Genomic DNA, 24,163 nt, shown 5'->3' on the forward strand with positions numbered 1-24,163 from the left:
GAGGACAATAGTATTACACACTGTAAACCAATGCATCTCTGTGTAGTGTGTCATGTGATTATGTGATTTGATTTTGATTAGATTTATTATTGTCATGTATTAGTGTACAGTGGAAAAAGTATTACTTTTGGCAAGCTACACAAACAAGACATACCGTTCATAGAAGAGGAAAGGAAAGAGTGCAGAATGTAGTGTTACAGTTATAGCTAGGGTGTAGAGAAAGATCAACTTAACGCCAGCTAAATCCATTCAGAAGTTTGACAGCAGCAGAGAAGAAGCTGTTCTTGAGTCGGTTGGTATGTGACCTCAGACTTCTGTTTCAATTTTCTGACAGAAGAAGGTGGAAGAGAGAACGTCCGAGATGTGTAGGGTCCTTGATTGTCTGGCTGCTTTGCCGAAGCAGCGGGAAGTGTAGACAGAGTCAATGGATGGGTGTTTGATTTGCATGGTGGACTGGGCTACCTTCACAACCTTTTGTAGTTTCTATGTGGTGGCATCATCAGAGACATTTGGAAGATTTTCCCTCTCTTCCACTGTAAGTGAGCAACACCAATCTAACAAAGCTCCATGAATTGGTTAAGTAACCTACCACGTGACAACCTTTTAATTCTTTTTCCTTTGCTGTTAAAGTGACCTGACCACTTCAGTGCATAACAGTAAGAGACAAAATTGGCAACAAGGAGTGTCTTCCAGCCAGATTGTCGACAAAGACCAATTTTAGACTAAATTGATGATGAAGGTGCTTTTCCAGTCAAAAAGGTCAGAACAAATTCAGACCTGGACCTCAGGTCAAGGTTCGATTTTCAGACCATCCCACTATCAATTGAAGTGTAGTAAATCTGGTCACTGAAAACAAGGTTTTACCTATGCTAAAGGCGTCTATTAATTTTAAAATTGATCAAAAACTTTTCCTTAATTTTGTTTTCCTTGACCGTCACCTCAGGAGCGCTCAAAGAGTCAGAGGCAGAAAAAGAGAAACGTTTTCAACCAGCATGACAAAGGTAATACCGTTCGATTAAAACATCAGAGAGCTCAAAATCTTCGAGAAGATCAGCAAAGTGTGAAAGTAAGGCAGTAAACTGTATAAAAGCAACTTTATTTACTGGATGGCTGGTGCTTGCCTGGAATTGGCCGAGGAAGGTAGTGGAAGCAGATACACTAGTGATTTCTAAGGGGCGTCTTGACTCGTTAATGAATAGGATGGGAATTGGGGGAATATGGTTCCCAGAAGGGTAGGGGATTTTAGTTCAGGTGGGCAGCAAAGTTGGTGCAGCCTTGGAGGGTTGAAGGGCCTGTTCCTGTGCTGTTAGTTTCTTCGTTGTTTGTACTAGAGCTATGGTGTCTTTTCCAGCTTCGCACCTTCTCCACAGGTGGCCGGGCTGCAGCATTGTGTCCTGGGATGCAATGAAAAGAGAAAGAAACCTGTTCTTGCCATTTAACTTCTCAAAAAAGAAAATGAATTGCTTTTGTAACTAAGATTAATCAGAATTAAAGCTGAAATTTCCAGGTTTTATCGCAGATTGGTGTTTGCAAAAAAAAATTTTCTTTAATTAAAGTGACAGTCCAACTAATAAAACATTTAAAGAAATAACAACAGAAATAATACAAACTAAATTGTAAAGAAATGAGAGGGAGGAAAAGTTTAAGAGAGTACTGCAAGAACTGGTAACTATGATGGTGAGAAAAGGTGGCACAATGGAACCATTCAATGAGAATGTGGGTTCACGGAGTACGTATGAAGACAGATTTCAATATTATCTTGCTGCAAACAGGATACCGGATTAAACTCAAGGAGCAACTTTCCCGAGGATGGGATGGGAGATAGGATGGGAAATAGGATGGAAAACCTTCATTCTATTACAAAGTCTTGTCCATCTTGCCAAACTTGGAACAAAAACATAGAAACTTTAAGTTTTTTTAAAATGTCACAAGTATGCTTACATTAACACTGCCATGAAGTTACTGTGAAAATCCCATAGTCGCTACACTCCAGTGCCTGTTAGGATACATTGAGGGAGAATTTAGCATGGCTAATGCACCTAACCAGCACATCTTTCAGACTGTGTGAGAAAACCAGTGCGCCCAGAGGAAACCCATGCTGATACACAATGACTCCGCACAGTGACCCAAGCCAGGAATTGAACCTGAGTCCCTGGCACTGTGAGGCAGCAGTGCTAACCACTGTGCCACCCTAGATCCAATCATTGAAGAATGCCATTAAAACATCAAAGTATGGAGGACCGTTAGCCAAGAGAGTAAACAACTTTCTCATATCCTACAGAAACACAGCCCACGCAACAAGCCAAAACTCACCATCCATTTTGTTTTTGAAGAGGAAGTTGAGAACAAACTCTGACCTGCTCTTACTGCCTGACACTTCTACCAGAGTAAAGCGACAACAACAAAACCAAGTTACCGCCTTGAACTGACATTGAAACCAATACGTTTTTATCAAGAGCAAAGAGTTTTAGTGAGAAACTACTCTTCATGTGAGAAGTGGGTACTTGTCACAATACTTGCAAAGATGGGACCTATTTCTAATATGGTGCAAACCGATGATGAAGGGAGTTTGGAGAAGGTGCACAGATCAAATCCTCACTTCAAATTCATGAACTTATGATCACGACCAAGTGGAATTCAGATGCTATACCAGTTGAACTGTAGAAGCTGAAGAACCAACTTTATCAGATGACGTGCCTGAGCCAAGTGGTAAACAGACTACCGAGTGTATGAAAGTGAAGATGAACAATGGATTCTACCTCAGTGAAACTGACATCCACCTAAAAGACTCTCGTACTGCTTACATATATGTACAAAACTATATAATGATACTTGGTAAAATAATTACTGTTCATTGTAGAGTAAAATTAATATTATTCGCTTCTCAGCCTTTTGGCTAAGCTGAAGTGTAGTATCGACATGCTGTACTTGGTTGAAGTCATTAGATTACATTTCAGCTTCATTTGAAGTAATTTTTAGAAGCGGGATCTCGGCCTTTTGGCTAAGATGCAAATGAGATCAAGCCTTGGAGGAGGAGCTATACCTACTCCAATCAGCTTGGATCATGTAGATCAAGCCCAAGACAGGAAGTGAGAGCCCTGTCTTGTCAGCTTGGATTGGGAATATCTCAAATTGTTGAGACTCTGAATTGGACTTGATTGGATTGAATTGGAATAAAAACAAAGCTAATATTATTTGCACTACTAGAGTAAAAGAGGAGGGATGTTATGCATTGTAAACCAAGGCATGTCACATGATTACATAGAGATATAATCAGAAACATTTGGGAGATTTTCCTTCTCCTCCATCTTAGAACATAGAATTACAGCGCAGTACAGGCCCTTCGGCCCTCGATGTTGCGCCGACCAGTGGAACCAATCTAATGACCCTCTAACCTAAACTATTCCAATATTATCCATATGCCTATCCACTGACCATTTGAACGCCCTCAAAGTTGGCAAGTCCACAACTGCTGCAGGCAGGGCATTCCACCCCCTTACTACCCTCTGACTAAAGAACCTACCTCTGACATCCGTCCTATAACTACCACCCCTCAATTTAAAGCTATGTCCCCTCGTGTTAGCCATCACCATCCGAGGAAAAAGGCTCTCACTGTCCACCCTAGTGGACATCAAGCAAACACCTATCTAATATTGCTCCACCAACTGATTCAGAAACCCACCTAGCAGCAACCTTTTCTTTGCTGTTAAAGTGATCTGACCACTCTAACATATAACAAATGTCACATATTATAATAGCCAAGCATTTTGATATACTGTCCTATGCTGCCCTCTCTGTTGGGGAGGTGTAAATGAAATGGTTCATTAATGGCTGCCTGCTTCCCCATATTAAATATTGCTCAGTGCATTACACAGCAGAAAGATGGCAACAGGAATGGGGTTCAAACCCAAGAGTAATTTGCACATTAAAAAGTTTATCTTTAACAACCATATATGTTTCATAAAAATGTCATTTGACAAGAAGTAAAGGGAAAGAAACTATTTCTTCTTCCTTCCTAAATACTTTTGATTAACCTACCTGTTTCTTTCTCTTTCTTTCTGAATGTCTCCTTTCATTTCTCTTACCTTGGGACTGTAACATTGAATTTTCTGAATCAAACGCCCTGACTCACTTTTCTCTATCAGTGGATTCTGTGACCTCCGCAAACCTGCAATAGAGGACACTGCAGGTACACCCTTGGGCAAAAACCATGAACAATGTCCGACATGGCAGGTTGTAACATCTCAGCCATGGGCAGCAGCAGTCTGGACTGACATACACAGCAAGAGGACTTTTTCAATGGGAGGGGGGAGTGGGTTCATCAGTGCTGTCATTCTGAGAGAGGAAAGCAAGTCTGTGCTCCCTGGAACCATTGCCACTCCATTTGCTCGGAACAGCTAACAATCTGCTGGAGGATATATTGCTGGATTGTTGTGACACTCTGCAAGCCCCTTTGAACAGCATAATCCTCAGCTACTTCGGGAACCATCTGAAATTGCTTGGCTGCTGCTTGGGCTGCAATAGAAGTCACAATCCAGTCAGCCACCAGGCACTGCGCCTTGGCTGGGTACCACCATGATGTGGAGGTGCCGGCGTTGGACTGGGGTAAACACAGTAAGAAGTCTCACAACACCAGGTTAAAGTCAAATAAACTGGTTGGACTTTAACCTGGTGTTGTGAGACTTCTTACTGTGGGTACCACCACCCAGTGCTTTGGGTTTACACATCCCACAGCACGGTGGCACAGTGGTTTGCACCGCTGCCTCACAGCATCAGGGACCCGAGTTTGATCCCCAGCTCGGATCACTGTCTGTGTGGAGACTGCACATTCTCCCCGTGTCTGCATGGGTTTCCTCCGGGCGCTCCGGTTCCCTCCCACAGTCTGAAAGATGTGCTGGTTGGGTGCATTGGCCATGCTAAATTCTCCCACAGTGTACCCGACCAGGCAATGGAGTGTGACGACTACGGGATTTTCACAGTAACTTCATTGCAGTGTTAATGTAAGCCAACTTGTGACACTAATAAGTAAACTTTATATCTATTTTTGTAATTTTTATCAGTTTGTTGCTCATGACCCTTTCTGATGCTGGAAAACACTGATTTCTTTTCTGTTTCTGCTAGGAACTGTTACTTTCCTCTACTCCCTCTCCAGACCATGAAATATTTTCCAAGTGTCCCACACTGAGAGCTGAACACAATACAGCCGGTGCAATTGACTAGAGTTTGCCAACATTTAGGCGTAATTTCTCTGAATTTATATAATATTACTTTGGTTATACGAAAGATTTGATCTGCTCTGATGGTTGCTGCTCTACACAAATTTTGAGCTCAGTGTTAGTCACACATTTAATTGTTTTCACTTGTATCATTCTCTTTGGTATTAGATTTGAACAGAAGCTGACTTAACCTATTTGCTACCATTTCAATTTTGTTTTGCCCTATTCCCTGGTCTCTGTCACTACTTAAAGAAAGTGGGGCATCGAGTTACTTGCTTTTGCCGAAGTTGCTTTCTGGGCAGGCAGGGGGAATGAATGAATTTTGCGTTAAATGATATTGTAAATTGCAGTCATGCCAGTGCTCTGGGTTATCCATAATCTCATTAATTGCAACTTTGAACTTTGACTGACCAGTCTGAAGCATAGCATATTGGATTATCCATCCACTGTATGCCTTATTATAGTATCAATACACTAAGTTACTTTGGAGAATTGATGTGCTGTACAGTACACTGGAGAAATCATGCTCTGTATTCTGCACTGGATAACCTATACATTTTAAGGTGCATTGATGAAACATCATCTTGTCCAGCACGAAGGACAGTCTGTTCACTGTAGACCAAATCATTCAGTCAACGTGGATAAATACTTACAAACATAAAACAGATCTCTGTAATTCCTGCTTTAATTTTACATATATAAAGTCAACGCTTCAAGAAATAAAGAGAATACACTGAAGAGCAAAGGCATTGAATAAGTAATAAACGGTGAGTGTTGACATTATTCCAGGCTGCAGAACAATGTGGAAACTGTAGTGTAACTGAGGTTTACTCTGCCACAACTTTGGTTAACTACGTCCTTAGTGCTGAACTTGGTCACCTGTTTTGCTAGCATTTCACTTTCATAGAACCACAGAAACCCTACAGTGCAGAAAGAGGCCATTCAGCCCATCGGGTCTGCACTGACCACCATCCCACCCAGGCCCTACCCCATATCCCTACATAATTGCCTGCTAACCTCTCTAACCTATGCATCTCAGGACACCAAGGGGCAATTTTTAGCATGGCCAATCAACCTAACCCACACACCTTTGGACTGTGGAAGGAAATTCGTTTGATAAGGCCCCGCACAAAAGGTTGCTTCAGAAGGTTAGGGGGCATGGATTTGGGGGTAAGGTGTTAGCGTGGATAGAGGATTGGGTGTCTAATAGGAGGCAGAGAGTTGGTATAAATGGGTGCTATTCTGATTGGTGGTTGGTAACTAGTGGAGTGCCGCAGGGATCGATGCTGGGGCCTCAGCTATTTACCCTTTATATAGATGATCTGGAGGGGGGTGCTGAGTGTAGGGTGTCGAAATTTGCTGATGACACAAAGATGAGTGGAAAAGCAAATTATGCGGAGGGTGTGGAAAGCCTGCAGAGGGATCTAGGTAGGCTGAGCGAGTGGGCAAGGACCTGGCAGATGGAATACAATGTTAGCAAGTGTGAGGTTATCCAATTTGGCAGGAATAATAGTAGGAGGGATTACTATTTAAAGGGCGAAAAGCTGCAGAGGGACCTGGGGGTCCTTGTGCATGAGTCGCAAAAACCCAGTCTGCAGGTACAGCAGGTAATCAAGAAGGCGAATGGGATGCTGGCCTTTATAGCAAGGGGGATAGAATATAAAAGCAGGGAGGTCTTGCTGCAACTGTACAGGGCACTGGTGAGGCCGCAGCTGGAGTACTGTGTGCAGTTTTGGTCGCCGCACTTGCGCAAGGATATTTTGGTCTTGGAGGGAGTGCAGACGAGGTTCACTAGGCTGATACCGGAGATGAGGGGGTTGGACTATGAAGAGAGACTAAATAGACTGGGTCTGTACTCGTTGGAGTTTAGAAGGATGAGGGGGGATCTTATAGAGACGTATAAGATAATGAAGGGGATAGATAGGGTAGAGGTAGAGAAATTCTTCCTGCTCAGAAAGGACAGCAGGACTAGAGGGCACAGCCTCAAGATAAGGGGTGGGCAGTTTAGAACAGAGTTGAGCAGGAACTTCTTCACTCAAAGGGTGGTGAATCTCTGGAATTCTCTGCCCCTTGAAGTGGTGGAGGCTACCTCGCTAAATATATTTAAGTCACGGGTAGATAGGTTTTTGGTAGGCAAGGGAATTAAGGGTTATGGGGAGAAAGCGGGAAAGTGGAACTGATCCACTTCAGATCAGCCATGATCTTATTGAATGGCAGGGCAGGCTCGAGGGGCTAGATGGCCGACTCCTGCTCCTATTTCTTATGTTCTTATGAAACCGGAGCACCTGAAGGAAACCCACGCAGACATGAAGAGAATGTGCAAACTCCACACAGACAGTGACCCAAACCGGGAATCGAACCCAGATCCATGGAGCTGTGAAGCAGCAGAGCTAACCACTGTGCTACTATGCCGCCCCCATGTGCTACTGCGCTGACCCCACTCTGCTACCGTGCCGTTAAAACTTTGTTTTATTTCTCTTCTTTTTCTTTGCTTTTCAACAAGAATCATGTTTGTTCATTTTAGCATGGTAAATGTGTTTAGTTCAGATATTTGAACAAAATCTCACAAATGGTTTTATATCAAGTTAAATCTCATTTTCATGACATTATCGTATTGATAATGCAATATAATCAGGTAGCTATGGATTTTACTGGTGATATTTCACACTTTAAGCAGGATTTGTCTCCCTCTACAGGTAAATTTAATCCCAGAACAGTTTTGGTGAGATCCTATTATTAAAAAAAATGATATTTTCCTTAATCATCTTTCGTTAAAATAATTATCAGCTTGTTCACAAACTTTTAATTTTATCTTGAATAGAATTTTCATTGTGTAGGTTCAGGCTCGAAGAGCCAGAAATACGGCTGGTTTGTTTTTTCTTTGAAACCTTCCACCAGCACCATAGATGCATGGGAACGTCACCACATTCCTCTCCAAGCTGATATCTCTCTTCTTATCATATATTAAGTTGATCCTTCCCTTCATACCATCTGTAACTGTGACACTGTATTCTGCACCCTCTCCTTTCCTTCTCCCCTATGCACTCTATGAACGGTATGTTTTGTCTGCATAGCACACGAGAAACAATACTTTTCACTGTATCCCGATACATGTGACAACAATAAATCAAATCGAATCAGGGGCAGCACAGTGGCACAGCGGTTAGCGCTGCTGCCTCACAGCGCCAGGGACTCTAGTTTGATTCCCAACTTGAGTCACTGTCTGTGTGGCATTCTCCCCGTGTCTGAGTGGGTTTCCTCCGGGTGCTCCGGTTGCCTCCCGCAGTCCGAAGATGTGCCGGTTAGGTTGATTGGACACGATAAATTACCCCTTAGTGTCCCAGGTTGCATCAGTTAAAGGGATCAGTGGGGTTACAGGGATAGAGCCTGGGTGGAATTGTTGTCAGTGCAGGTTTGAGGGGCTGAATGATCTCATTGAGACGTATAAGATGATGAATGGGATGGATAGGATAGAGGTGGAGAGACTCTTCCCGCTCAAAAAAGACAGTAGGACTAGGGGGCACAGCCTCAAGATAAAGGGGGGGCGGTTTAGAACGGAGTTGAGGAGGAACTTCTTCACTCAAAGGGTGGTGAATCTCTGGAATTCTCTGCCCGTTGAAGTGGTGGAGGCTGCCTCGCTAAATATTTTTAAGAAGCGGGTTGATGGGTTCTTGATAAGAGAGGGGATTAAGGGTTATGGGGAGAGGGCGGGAAAGTGGAACTGAGCCACAACAGATCAGCCATGATCTTATTGAATGGCGGGGCAGGCTCGAAGGGCTAGATGGCCTACTCCTGCTCCTATTTCTTATGTTCTTATGTTCTTATGTTCTTATGAATGGCCTCCTTCTGCACACTGTAGGGATTCTACTATTCTATGAAGTCACGTATCACTAAATCACTGATTTCTAAATTTATTGGTGTTGCTCTGCTGGTGCCAACACTTGGAATTCCCCCCATAACAGCACTGTTGTTACACATACATATATATATATCACAGCCATTCAGGTAAGTGCTTGAGGGGCAATAAGAGCCAATGATTTCCAAATCCAATGCATGAATGTGGAAATACTTCTTTAGAACAACCATAAGGAAGCCTTTTGCACCTTCCATCTCTCCCTGTTGACTAATCTGCCATTAATTCCAAGAGCTCATCCCTTGATTAAGAGCTTTACAGATGGAACAGTAGCTAATACCCTCCGAAATCCAGGCAGATAAAATGACTGGATTATTTTTGTCAACTGACCAAATCACTGCTTCAAAGATTACCAGTGGATTTGTGCAGTAATTGCTGCCTGACAACTTTGTGGGAGTTTTTCCAATTTTCTGTCGTAGCTTCGGGGGAAGATGGGCAGAATCGCTGGAAAGAAAATGCTAATATGTAAAAAAGGCAATTTGCACCGTGTTTCCTGGGTTTCAGCCAATCTCCTGCCAAAGGTAATGGAAATTTTACTCTCGCCTAACAGTCATTGACACCAAAAAAGGTGTTATTTACAATTTTGACAGAGGAGTAAAATAGGATTTTCCATCCCCTCCCGCCAGGGGAAGGTCCTGTTGATATGAACCAAGATTTCAATGGCTCACTGACCCCACCACTGGGAGGGAAGCCTGCTGGAAAGTTCCAGCCAGTACTGAATATAGCTATGATAGCAGCAAAACTCAACTTAGCTCCTTTAACACAGAAAAACATTCTGCATAATACAAACTCAAAATGTTAACTGTGTTCCTCTCTCCGCAGATGCTGCACAGATCTGCTGAGTTTATCCAGCATTTCTTGTTGTTATTCCCTGGTATAAACTTTGGCTGGTGGCACCTTTAGTTTGAAGGATGATAAGCAATCAAACCTCTTCCTGGTATCTAGGTTGAATTGACAGTCCATGTATTTAAACTAGCATGGCTTAGGCATACAGCATCTATCTAGGTAATATGATGTGACAATACCCTCTCAGTGCTCCAGAGCAATTGTTATGGTATCACCGTGAACTACTGCAGTACATGATACAGGCATAATTACAGATTCCACATAATTACAAAATCTAAGATATAAACAAGGCCTTTTAACCTGGTCAAAGTCCTATCAGAGGGTCATAGAGGTTTACAGCATAAAAACTTCGGCCCAACTTGTTCATGCTGCCCTTTTTTTTAAACCCCTAAGCTAATCCCAATTGCCTGTGTTTGGCCCATATCCCTCTATACCCATCTTACACATGTAACTATCTAAATGTTTTTTAAAAGACAAAATTGTACCTGTCTCTCCTATAATCCCTGGCAGCTTGTTCCAGACACTCACCACCCTCTATGTGAAAACACTACCCCTCTGGACACTTTTGCATCTCTCCCCTCTCACCTTAAATTATCATAATGTGATCATTTACATGTGAGGCAGTAGTTAGCAAGGGGTCCCAGGTTCAATTCCAGCCTGGGTAACTGAGTGGCGTTTGCCCCACGTCTGCGTGGGTTTCCTGCAGGTGCTCCAGTTTCCTCCCACAGTCGAAGGATGTGTGGGTTAGGTGGATTGGATTTGCTAAATTGCCCCTTAGTATCCCAGGATAGGTAGGTCAGGTGGGTTAGCCAGGGTAAATGTGCAGGGTTACAGGGATAGAGTGGAGTTGTGTGTCTAGATAAGCTGCTTTTTGGAGAGTTGGTGCAAACTTGATGGGCTGAATGGTCTCTGTTTGCAACATAGGGATTATATGGTTAATAAAACATCACAAATGACATCTTTAAAGATGACAAATCTTTGATCAATTACAAAGATATTTTAGACATCTCAGTTGATGCTTTAGTACTGACTCATTGAGTCTGTCCATATTAAACGTAATTTATCTTTGTTCAAATTGTCGCTACTTCCTTAAATTCACATAAATGTTATATGGAACAGTGAGTAATAAAGATAATTTGCAGGTTAACAGAATGACCTCGGCTGAAGCAATTACTGAAACTGTTAGCAGGGCTGAATGAAATTGTATAAATACATTTACAAAACGAAGTAGAATAGGAGAAGAATAAAGAGTTGGCATAATGATGCAGAAGTTGGAGTTTGATTTTACGATGAAATGCCAAAACGGGGAAGATTACTCAAACCAACAGGTGGCGCCAGCAGTTTAATGCCAGCACTCAGAAATACTACAGCATTCAAACAACCAGCAGAATATCATAGAATCATTACCAGTAGGAGGCCATTCGGCCCATCGAGTCTGCACCAACAACAATCCCTCCCAGTCCCTATCCCTCTAACCCCACATATTTACCTTGCTAATCCCCCTGACACTAAGGGGCAATTTAGCATAGCCAATCCATCTAATCCGCACGTCTTTAGACTGTGGGAGGAAACCAGAGCACCTGCAGGAAACCCATGCAGATGCAGAGAATGTTCAAACTCCAGACACTCACCTGAGGCTGGAATTGAACCCAGATCCCTGGCGCTGTGAGGCAGCAATGCTAAACACTGTGCCACGGTGGCAACCTAGATGCTTCCTCATCTAGCGATTAGCAATTCTCACTCAACTTCACATTAACCCTAGTTTAGGAGTCGGGAGATAATGCTGCAGCTTTATAAGACCCTAGTCAGACCCCACTTGGGGTACTGTGCTCAGTTCTGGTCACCTCATTACAGGAAGGATGTGGAAGCCATTGAAAGGGTGTAGAGGAGATTTACAAGGATGTTGCCTGGATTGGGTGGCGTGCCTTATGAGGATAGGTTGAGGGAGCTAGGTCTTTTCTCCCTGGACAGATGAAGGATGAGAGGTGACCTGATAGAGGTTTATAGATGTTGAGAGGTATAGATCGGGTGGATGCTCAGAGGCTATTTCCCAGGGCTGAAATGGTCACTACGAGAGGACACAGGTTTAAGGTGCTGGGGAGTAGGTACAGAGGAGATGTCAGGGGTAAGTTTTTCACTCAGAGGGTGGTGAGTGATTGGAATCGGCTGCCGTCGGTGCTGGTGGAGGCGAACTCGTTGGGGTCTTTTAAGAGACTTCTAGATGAGTACGTGAAATTTAATGGGATTGAGGGTTATAGGTAGGGCTGGTAGGTAGGGATATGATCAGTGCAACTTGTGGGCCGAAGGGCCTGTTTGTGCCGTAGTTTTCTATGTTCTTTAACCCTCCTAATTGCAACTTCAGTTGGCTCACTTCATTTTGGGGTGAACAAAATTGCCCATACTGAAGTCAGATCCGGAGACAAAATGTACCCTAAACCCAAATAAATATTTGTGACCCATCCTGTCGAACGCCTGGTCGAGAGATAGGAAGGTGCTTTGACAGATCAGCTCTGTGGGATTAATGGATTACATCCTGGACCAGATGGATGCTATCAAGGATGCTCCAGCCCAGGATCGTGTAGGACTGGTTGGGGTGGATCATGTGGTCCAGCTCAGGCCAAGGTGTGAAGCCATTACCCTGACAAAGATTTTATAACCTGTGCTGAGGTGAAGACTGGGAGCCAGTTCTTAAGGAGGTGGAGATGCCCCCACTTTAGCTGCAGGGCAATAACTGCCCTGTACCACAAGAGGGAAATTTCCTTGGTCACATGTAACTGTTCCCCAGGATGTCCCAGAAGACCCTGAAGAAAGCCATGGTCAGTCCATCCAGCCCTGAAGCCTTGAACCTGGAGAGGCTGTTGAGGGCACCGGTTAGCAGTCCCAGGATTATTGGGGAATCAAGTTTTCCAGCGCCCTCTGTGCTGACCCAGAAGGATCAGCTGGGATGTGTATTGAAGTTGTTGTCAAGAAGTGTGAGTCATGTCAAGAGCATAAACAAGTCAGTTCAAAGCACCACTGATTTCACATAAAGTTTTTACCCATCCTTGGTCCAAAATCGCAGCCAAACCCTTTCCTGTCCATCCTCATTGTCAACTACTTTACCAAGTAAAGTTTGCCAAGGTTTACTATATTGATTCCTGAGGTGAGAAGGTTGTCTGATGAGGAGGGATTGAACAGAATTAACCTATACTTCATGGACTTTTGAAGAACGTAACCTGTAATAATTCTGACAGGGTAATTCTGTAAGGCTGTTTCCCCAGGCTGGAGAGTCCATAGTTAAGTGACATAGTCTTAGGAACTAAAACTATGTCACTTAACATAGTGACAACTACTTCAGACTGAAATGAACAATTTACAGCGCCCTTTTTTCCAATGAGCAGAAAAAAGGGGAACCAGGATCTTGGTCCTTGGAGTATTGAATCCATGACCTCACATATGCTCCACAGGACTCAACAAGTTGCAGATCCCTCAGCAAACCCTTCTTCTTTTTGTACACCTACCACCAGGCTGGATCCTCATCGGGTTGACTGAGGTGTAACTCCACATCGAGCACTTCCTTTCCCAATTCCTCGATCCTGTTGACCTGCTCACAAACTCCTGACAGAAAACTCGAACATGAACCTTGCCCACATTCCACCATAGCCTCAAAGATGGGAAGCCACCCCGCTTCCTTCTCCAGCTAGTCCAGAATGAGTCCAGGAACCACTCATCCTCCAACAGCAGGTTGTTAGAGTCATTATACAGATCCTAGCCGAGCTCTGAACGAAGCAGGTTCCATCCACACCAGATGATGATCCCAGCAGAGTGTTTGCTGCACCAAATCTATGGGAATGCAGGGCATGTGTGATTTAGAAATGTAAAGATAGTCAATTCTGAACACTCTGTCTCCACGCAACACAAAAGTTAAAGCTCTAACAGGATGGAGATGCTGCCAGATGTCCACAAAGTCGAAGGACCCTCAACTTACCCGTTAATGCTGAACATCACAAAGCACCAGCATGGTCCCTGACCAACAAGGGTGCAAGTAAAATCCCCCTACCCCAAGGACAATGTACTTGATCAGTTGGGCCAGTGGGCTGACGAATGACAGATGGAGTTTACTTTAGATAAATACGTGGTGATGCATTTTGGTAGATCGAACCAGGGCAGGACTTACTCAGTTAATGGCAGGGTGTTGTGGAGAGTTATAGAACAAAGAGATCTAGGGATACATGTTCATAGCTCCTTGAAAGTGGAGTCACAGGTGGACAGAATGGTGCAGAAGGCATTCGGTATGCTGGTCAGAACACTGAATACAGGAGTTGGGACACCTTGTTGAAGTTGTACAAGATTAGTAAGGCCACACCTAACTATGTACAGTTCTGGTCACTCTATTATAGAAAGGATATTATTAAATTAGAAAGAGTGCAGAAAAGAAAGGATGCTACCAGGACTTGATGGTTTGAGTTATAAGGAGAGGCTGGATAGACGAGGACTTTTTTCCCTGGATCATAGGAGGCTGAGAGGTGATATTATAGAGGCCTATAAAATAAAGAGGGGCGCAGATCAGCTAGATAGTCAACATCTTCTCCCAAAAGTTGTAAAGTCTAAAACTAGAGGCATAGGTTTAAGGTGAGAGGGGAGAGATATGAAAGGGTCCAGAGAGGCAATTTTTTTTCACACAGAGGATGGTGAGTGTCTGGAATGAGCTGCCAGAGGTAGTAATAGAAGTGGGTACAATTTTGTCTTTTAAAAAGTATTTAGGCAGTTACATGGGTAAGATGGGTATGGGGGATATGGGCCAAATGTGGGCAATTGGGAATAGCTTAGTTAAAAAACAGGATGGCATGGACAAGTTGGGCTGAAGGGCCTGTTTCCATGCTGTAAACCTCTATGACTCACCCTCATCCATGGAGCTGAGATGAGTGGAAATGTTTTCAAAGAAACTCGTTTGGCGTGGCCCAGCACCGTGAGAATACAGATTCTACTTTCGTAGTAGATAGGAAATAGCTAGAAAGCTTTAAGAAGTCTCCAATAAACGTACATTCCTCTGAGATGCAAAAGCCCAAAAGAAAGGTAAATAAACCACTGTTAACAAAATAAGTTAAAGATTTCATTAGATTAAGGTTTACAAGAATGGCTCCAGGGATGTGAAACTTCAGCTATGAGGATAGATTGAAGAGGCTGGGACTGTTCTCTTTGGAGAGAAGAAGGAGATTTGATTGAGATGTTCAAAATCATGAGGGGGCAGACCAGAGTAGATAGGGGAAAACTGTATTTTCCACCATGAAAATGTTACAAAATAATTGTGGGGTAGGGTTACGGGTATAGGGCCGGGTGGGGAGGTGGGCCTGTGTAAGATGCTCTGTTGGAGAGATAGTGCAGATTCGATGGGCTAAATGGCCTCCTTCTGCTCTGTAGGGATTCAATGATTCTACTGGATTGTTATGTGGCAACCCTATGTGATGGTTGAGGCCCGTAGTTATGATGGAAGCATTGTGTGAGAACTCTTTAACATCTTGTGCCAACATGAGCATAGTTCCTGGTGGAGTGGCACTTGGGTTGGATTGCCAATCTGCTCATAATTTCATACCTTACAAGCCAGGCAGTACTACATCGCCTGACCTTTCGACTGAGGAAAGTTGAGAGTGATGAAGTGCGATACCTGGGGCCGACCATCGAGTGGAGATCAGTTAAAGGCAAGTAAGCCACTTCCCCTGTCTTTATGGCACTAACTGCCAGAAACTAGGTGAATTTGAAGGGCCGGGCCATGGAGAAGGTCAGTAAGTAGGAACGTGTCAGCTGGATGGCGTGCATCAGGCATAAGTAGATGTCAGTCATGGGGGTACGTGTCAATTGGAGTTGCAAGGTGGGGCCTGACAGTCAGAGGATGTCTGCCATTCAGGGATTGGGTGGGTGGGATGCGTGTAATTCGGGGGTTGAGGGGGTGGGATGTATGTCATTCGGGGGTCGGGGGAATGGAATGTGTGTCATTCGGGAGTTGGGGGGGGTGGGTAGGATTCTTGTCAGTTGTGCAAGATTTGTTAGTCATGGGTGGGGCCTGTCAGTCTGAGGGGCTGAGCGGCCCATCAGTTGAGAGTGGAGTCTGTCCGTTGTGGCAAGGGTGGGAATCGATTGTGGGCAAGGTGTCAGTTGGGGAGGGGGAGTGTCAATCGGGGGGTGGGGGGGGGTGCACAGTTGGGTGGCTGGGGGTGGAGGGGGGAAGGGAAGTGTAGGAGGTAGTCTGGAGGGGTGGTGCGTAGTCAGGATGTCCCATGTGCATTTGGGCCCATCCCGTTGTGGGGGGGGTGGGGGGGAGGAGCGGGTGGGAGGGCGTGGGGGGTGCTCCTGTGCAGAGACTGGGAGGAGTAGTGGAAGAGAGGGAGCGGGGTTGAACGGGGTGGGGGGGGAATGGGAGGTAGTCGGGTGTCCCATGAGTTGGGGAGATGTTGGGGTTGGGACTTATCCCACAGATGCGACGCCCTAGAAACCTGGGTGAATGAGATTTAGAGCGATTTGCTTGTGGGGAGGATAAAGTCCAGCACAAACAGTTTGAGCTGAACGGTCTGTTGCAACTCCACCGATTTCAACATTCAAACGTATATTTGAAATTGTGGGTTGTGTGGCTGCCTTTAGAACTCCTGGGATGTGGTATCAACGTGGATGTTTGTAGTTTTGATTTGAGTCTTGAGCTGAAGTTTTAAGGCAGGTTGATCCAAGATACAACCGGATGGTGGGCAAAGGGAGTTTGTGAAGAGCTCTAATGAATGGACCCAGAGGGTAATGAAAGGAAGATCAGAGGCTGAATCAATCCATGTGTCTGCTGAGCCAGTCCACAAATAACAACTGGAGGCAAATGACCATGACAGCTACTCGAGCTGTTCTCAGAATCTGCTTCTTGTGCTTTGCAAGTCATTAATGTTCGCGCAGCAGCACCGGAAGTGGTTTGCTGAGAGCTTGTACCAACTTTTTTTGCACAGTCTAACAGATGAGCAGGTTCTTGTATGAAACAGTGTGGCACTTTACTCTTAAACATCGCACAATCGAAATGATGGTAGGGAGCTGAGCAGAGAGAAAGCCCATCACCAAAACCGCTAACCTGGGCTGCATTGGGAGAGGAAAACATCACTCCTCAGCTGACCCAGTCATCTAACCAATCAAATTTCTTGCTTAAAGATTGGGGCGTCAAAATGAATGAGGCAAAATTTGTAACGTGATTTAAATAGGAAATGGTTTTAAAATAGGTACAACTTGGTGTTTTGGACCACAATCTGCCATCTGTCAGAGAACTATCAAAATGCTGGTAAACCCAATGAAATATCTCAGGATGCAGATTAGTGATTTCTTAAGGCTTTTAAAATAGTAAATATCCCAAGGCATTCAGAATTAAAAGGTAACTGTACTAGGTTAGGTGTATTGGCTATGCTAAATTGCCCCTTAGTGTCCCGGGATGCATAGGTTAGAGGGATTAGCAGGGTAAATATGTGGGGTTACGGGGATAGGGCCTGGGTAAGATTGTCGTTGGTGCAGTCTCTACGGGCCAAATGGCCTCTTTCTGCACTGTAGGGATTCTATAATAGGGGGTGGTTGAAGGAATGATCCAAAAAGTCGGCTTTGAGGTGTTTCCTAGCCAAAACATTTCAGAACAGCATCTAACAAACAATGCGGAAAATTTCCCAGGTATAGAACATAGAACATTACAGCGCAGTACAGGCCCTTCGGCTCTCGATGTTGCGCCGAGCAGTGGAACCAATCTAATGACCCTCTAACCTAAACTATTCCAATGTTATCCATATGCCTATCCACTGACCATTTGAACGCCCTTAAAGTTGGCGAGTCCACAACTGCTGCAGGCAGGGCATTCCACACCCTTACTACCCTCTGAGTAAAGAACCTACCTCTGACATCCGTCCTATAATTACCACCCCTCAATTTAAAACTATGTCCCCTTGTGTTAGCCGTCACCATCCGAGGAAAAAGGCTCTCAATGTCCACCCTATCTAACCCTCTGATCATCTTGTATGCCTCAATTAGGTCACCTCTTAACCTTCTTCTCTCTAATGAAAATAACCTTAAGTCCCTCAGCCTTTCCTCATAAGACCTTCCCACCATACCAGGCAACATCCTGGTAAACCTCCTCTGCACCCTTTCCAATGCCTCCACATCTTTCTTATAATGCGGCAAAGGTATGTCTTGTCCACAAGAAAGAAGTCAAATGGCGACACGGTGGCACACTGGTTCACACTGCTACCCCACAGCGCCAGGAACCTGGGTTCGATTCCCCGGTCTGGGTCACTGTCTGTAGGGAGTCTGCACATTCTCCACAAGTACGCGAGAGTTTCCTGCAGGTGCTCCAGTTTCCTCCCACGGTCTAAATGGCGTGCTGGTTAGGTGCGTTGGCCATGTTAAATTCTCTCTCAGTGTACCCGAACAGGCATCAGAGTGTGGCGACTAGGGGATTTTCACAGTAGCTTCATTGCAATGTTAATGTAAGCCTACTTGTGACTCTAATAAATAAACTTTAAAACTGCTGCTGACCTTCATTGGTGTGAACAAGGTCAAAGAAACTGAGTTCCAGAGGTGTGGGGAGAGAACTGGTCTTGATAATAAGACAGCAACTGAAGTCAATGAGGATGGGGGAAAACTATCTACTGTTTGGAGTCTAAAGAGCACTCGGGAAGATATTGTGGTTGTTCCGGCAAATCACCTCAATCCCAGAAGAGTTTCTCATGGGGGTGTCCACACCCAACTTCAATTGCTTCATCTATGATATCCTCTCCAACAAATGATCAGGACATTAAAAACAGCTGTTTAAAAACAGCGAGGTTATGTTGCAGCAGTGCTGGTGAGGCCACACCTGGAGTAGTGTGTAGAGTTTTGGTCTCCTTACTTGAGAAAGGATATACTGACATTGGAGAGGGTGCAGAGGAGATTCCCTACATTGATTCTGGAGTTGAGAGGGTTGGCTTATGAGGAGAGAATGAGGAGACTGGGGCTATACTCATTGGAATTCAAAAGAATGAGGAGAGATCTGATAGAAACATACAAGATTATTGTCACATGTATTAGTATACAGTGAAAAGTATTGTTTCTTGTGCGCTTATACGGACAAAGCATTACATACATAGAGAAGGAGAGAGTGCGGAATGTAGTGTTACAGCTAAAGCTAGGGTGTGGAGAAAGATCGACTTAATGTGAAGTAGGTCCAGACAAATGTCTGACAGCAGCAGGGAAGAAGCTGTTATTGAGTCGGTTAGTACGTGATCTCAGACTTTTGTGTCATTTTCCCGACGGAAGAAGGTGGAAGAGAGAATGTCCAGGGTGCATGGGATCCTCAATTATGCTGGCTGCTTTTCCAAGGCAGTAGGAAGTGTAGACAGAGTCAATGGATGGGAGGCTGGTTTGAGTGATTATTATGAATTATAACAGGGGAACCAGTAATTATATAAATATTCAGTGTAATTACTTAGATCCGTGTGGATTATTTTAAGCAAATGCTGAGGCTACTGGAATCCGATGGCTAAAATTCTTGCACTGGAACACCAGGATGCCTCATGTGTCCTGGGTGTGTGCAAGGCAGCGCCTTGTGTTGCTCACACCTCAGCATGAAGAGTAGCTTCAAACAAAGCAACTCTTATGGGAGGCAGAGAATTTCTTGGAGTGTACATTCAGGGAGTGGAGGGTCACCCTGCAGAGCTCAGAAGAATAATAACTGGGCAATCATTTGATAGGATAGCAAGAAACAGCCAGTGCAGGAATCTTTTAGAGTGTGATATTCCTAAACTAGTTTTCAGGACCAGATATTGACAAGGGTGACGATATTTTGGGGCTGTACAGTCTATAGCAGATCCATGACACTGTGAGGCATGTAAGTGCACAGGGGGCAGCAGCAATGTATACAAATGCTCAATTCTAATTTTAAAAAATTAATTTATATTAAAAGTTTAATTAATAATGGTGACACAGTGGTTAGCACTGCTGCCTCACATCACCAGGAAAAGTCTGACAACACCAGGTTTTAGTCCAACCTATTTATTTGATAATATTCTCACTAGCTTTCGAGGGGACAGCCTCTTCGTCAGGTGAATGGAGAGTTCTGGCCTCAGACAGAGCATATATATCAGTAATCTCTAAACTGTCTGTGCTTTATATGCTCTGTCTGAGGCCAGAACTCTCCATTCACCTGACGAAGAGGCTGTCCCCTCGAAAGCTAGTGAGAATATTATCAAATAAATAGGTTGGACTAAAACCTGGTGTTGTCAGACTTTTTACTGTGTTTACGCCAGTCCAACGCCGGCATACCCACATCATCACATCACCAGGAACCAGGATTCAATTCAGGCCTCAGGTTACTATCTGTGTGGGGTTTGCACATTGTCCCTCTGTCTGTGTGGGTTTCTGTCAGATGCTTCAGTTTCCTCCCACGCTCCAAAGGTGTGCCGATTCGGTTGATTGGCCAAGATAAATTTCCCCTTAGTGTCAGGGGGATGAGGAGGGTAAATATGTGAGGTTACAGGGATAGGACCTGGGTAGGATTATTGTCTGTGCAGGCTTAATGGGCCAAATGGCCTCCTTCTGCACTGTAGGGATTCTACAATTCTAATTCATGAGATGTGCAAGGCCAGCATTTATTACCCATCCCTAATTGCCCTTGAACTGAATGCATTTAAAAGAGTTTGCTGTGGGTTTGGAGCCACATGTAGGCCAGGCCAGATAAGGATGGCAGATTTCCTTCCCAGGACATTAGTGAATGAGATGGGTTTTTACAATAATCAACGTGGTTTCATGGTCATCGTTAGATTTTTAATTCCAGGTTTTTTTTCTTGAATTCAGAAGGTGGCATTATCTTGGGTCCCTGAATTACTGGTCCAACAACAATACCACTTTGCCAACACCTCCCCTAATTAGGGATTTGATAGCCATGGAGATGGGAGGACATTTCTGTATCTGCCAACATAAGTCCTGCACTGGCAATTGCACATATTTCAGGAATTTTTCACCCACCCTGACTTTCGTATTGCTACTACTGTTCCATCTATATTTGAATAATTGAAGCTCCTTATTGTTGCTACTCTGTAGTATCTGCATCTTGCCTGCAAATCTTTTCCTCTGTCTCTGTTCTACTTCAGTGCCTCATAGTAAACACATAGTAGTGTAAGAGCTTCTCTGTTATTCCTTGGTTGTAATCAAATCAATTCTGGTATTGACTTCTCAACCACATCATTCCTCTCCACTGCTACAATATTGACTTGATCAATAGTGCAATATTCTCTCCTTTTTCCCCTTCCCTAGCTTTCCCAAAGCCAGGAACATTAAATTCCTTTCCTTTCAGTCAGATCTCATTTGTTGCCATCAATCCATAATCCCATATACAAACTATGCCCTGCAACTCACCGACCTTATTTACCATGACCCACGTATTTATACACATGGGCCAGAATTCTCCAGCTGTTCACATTCTGCTGCTGCTGCTGCCAGCAAGAATGGAGAATTTGGTGCTCAACTGAGTCTCCGGTCACTACATCAGGACTGGAGAATCCCAGCTGTGGGCAAGGTTGGAGAATCAAGTCCAATTCTTTGAGAACATTACATGTGCAGTTGACAATGGGGAACCTGTGGATGTGGTGCATCTGGATTTCTAGAAGGTATTTGACAAGGAGCCCCACCAAAGGCTTCTGCATAAGATAAAGATGCATGGCTTTACGGGTAATGTTTTTGCATGAATTGAGAATTGGTTCACTAACAAAAAGCAAAGAGTCGGGGTAAATGGATGTTTCTCTGGTTGGCAATCAATGATTAGTGGTGTGTCTCAGAGATCAGTGTTGGGAGCACAATTGTTTACATTTTACATAGATGATTTGGAATTGGGGACCAAGTGTAGTGTGTCAAAATTCACAGAAGACACTAAGATGAGTGGTAGGCAAGGTGCAGAGGACACTGAAAGTCTGCACAGGGATATAGATATTCTAAGTAAGTAGGCAAGGGTCTGGCAAATGAAGTACAATATTGGCAAATGCAGGGTCATTCATTTTGGTAGGAATAACACCAAAATGGACCATTATTTAAATGGTAAAAAATTGCAGCATGCCGCTATGCAGAGAGACCTGAGTGTCCTTGTGTGTGAATCACAAAAAGTCAGTTTGCAGGTACAGCAGGTAATTAAGGAGGCAAATGGATTGCTGTCCTTCATTGCTAGAGGGATGGAGTTTAAAAACAGGGAAGTTATGTTGCAGCAGTTTAAGGTGCTAGTGAGACCATACCTAGAGTACTGTGTACAGTTTTGGTCTCCTTACTTGAGAAAGGATACATGGCACTGGAGGGGATGCAGACGATATTCACTAGGTTGATTCCGGAGCTGAGAGGGTTGGCTTATGAGGAGAAACTGACTAGACTGGAACTATATTTACTGGAATTCAGAAGAATAAGGGGAGATCTTATAGAGACATATACAATAATGAAGGGGATAGATAAGATAGAAGGATGGAAGTTGCTTCCACTGGCAGGTGAAACTAGAACTAGGGGGCATAGCCTCAAAATAAGGGGGAGCAGATTTAGGACTGAGTTGAGGAGGAACTTCTTCATCCAAAGGGTTGTGAATCTGTGGAATTCCCTGACCAATGAAGCAGTTGAAGCTACCTCTTGAATGTTTTTAAGATAATGATAGATGAGTTTTTGAACAGTAAAGGAATTACAGGATATGTTGAGCGGATGGGTGAATGGAGCTGAGTCCATGAAAAGATCAGCCATGATCGTATTGAATAGTGGAGCAGACTTGAGGGGCTAGATGGTCTACTCCCACTCCTAGTTCTTATGAGCTTAGGTTTTCCAAAACCATCTTAGATGGCTGTGCATTTCCCCTCTTCTGATCCCTCTTCTTTCTGGACTGTCCTTTACCCTAATATTATTTGTCTCTCACAGTCCTCTCTGCACCTTGTTTTCTCTTCTCTATGGAGTTGTTTTGGGTGCCCATTCCCTACAGATTAGTTTCACCCTCCCCAAATTAGTTACCCTTTCATTTACCATTTATATAGATGATCTGGAGGAGGGAACCGAGTGCAGGGTGTCGAAATTTGCTGATGACACCAAGATTGGGGGAACGGCAAATTGTGCGGAGGGTGTGGAGAGTCTGCAGAAGGATCTAGATAGGCTGGGCGAATGGGCCAGGAAATGGCAAATGGAATTTAATGTTGGCAAGTGTGAGGTGGTCCACTTTGGTAGGAAAAATGGTAGGAAGGACTATTACTTATGAGGCGAAAAACTGCAGCAGGCGACGGTGCAGAGGGACCTCGGGGTCCTTGTGCATGAGTCGCAAAAACCCAGCTTGCAGGTGCAGCAGGTGGTCAGGAAGGCGAATGGGATGCTGGCCTTCATAGCGAGGGGGATTGAATATAAAAGTAGGGAGGTCTTGCTGCAGCTGTATAGGGCATTGGTGAGGCCGCAGCTGGAGTACTGTGTGCAGTTTTGGGCGCCGTACCTGCGCAAGGATATTTTGGCCCTGGAGGGAGTGCAGAGGAGGTTTACTAGGCTGATACCGGAGTTGAGGGGATTGAGCTATGAGGAGAGGCTGAATAAACTAGGCTTGTACTCGTTAGAGTTTAGAAGAATGAGGGGAGATCTCATTGAGACGCATAAGATGATGAATGGGATGGATAGGATAGAGGTGGAGAGACTCTTCCCGCTCAAAAAAGACAGTAGGACTAGGGGGCACAGACTCAAGATAAAGGGGAGGCGGTTTAGAACGGAGTTGAGGAGGAACTTCTTCACTCAAAGGGTGGTGAATCTCTGGAATTCTCTGCCCGTTGAAGTGGTGGAGGCTGCCTCGCTAAATATTTTTAAGAAGCGGGTTGATGGGTTCTTGATAAGAGAGGGGATTAAGGGTTATGGGGAGAGGGCGGGAAAGTGGAACTGAGCCACGACAGATCAGCCATGATCTTATTGAATGGCGGGGCAGGCTCGAAGGGCTAGATGGCCTACTCCTGCTCCTATTTCTTATGTTCTTATGTGTTCTCCTCACAAAGGTGAAGCCTACATTGCAGCAGATTTGTCCCTGGCCCATGGATCCCACAGCACTGAGACGCCGGCAATGTGTGGAGCTGCCAATCATTCTGTGCCATTTATCATTGGGGCAACAGCAATGGAGACAAATGCTCACTTCTAAGTTTTAAAAATTAATTTATGTTAAAAAAAATTATTAATGGTGGCACAGTCG

This window comes from Carcharhinus amblyrhynchos, chromosome 28 (assembly GCF_965287045.1).
Source record: "Carcharhinus amblyrhynchos chromosome 28, sCarAmb.v2.hapA, whole genome shotgun sequence".
Classification (NCBI taxonomy): Eukaryota; Metazoa; Chordata; class Chondrichthyes; order Carcharhiniformes; family Carcharhinidae; genus Carcharhinus; species Carcharhinus amblyrhynchos.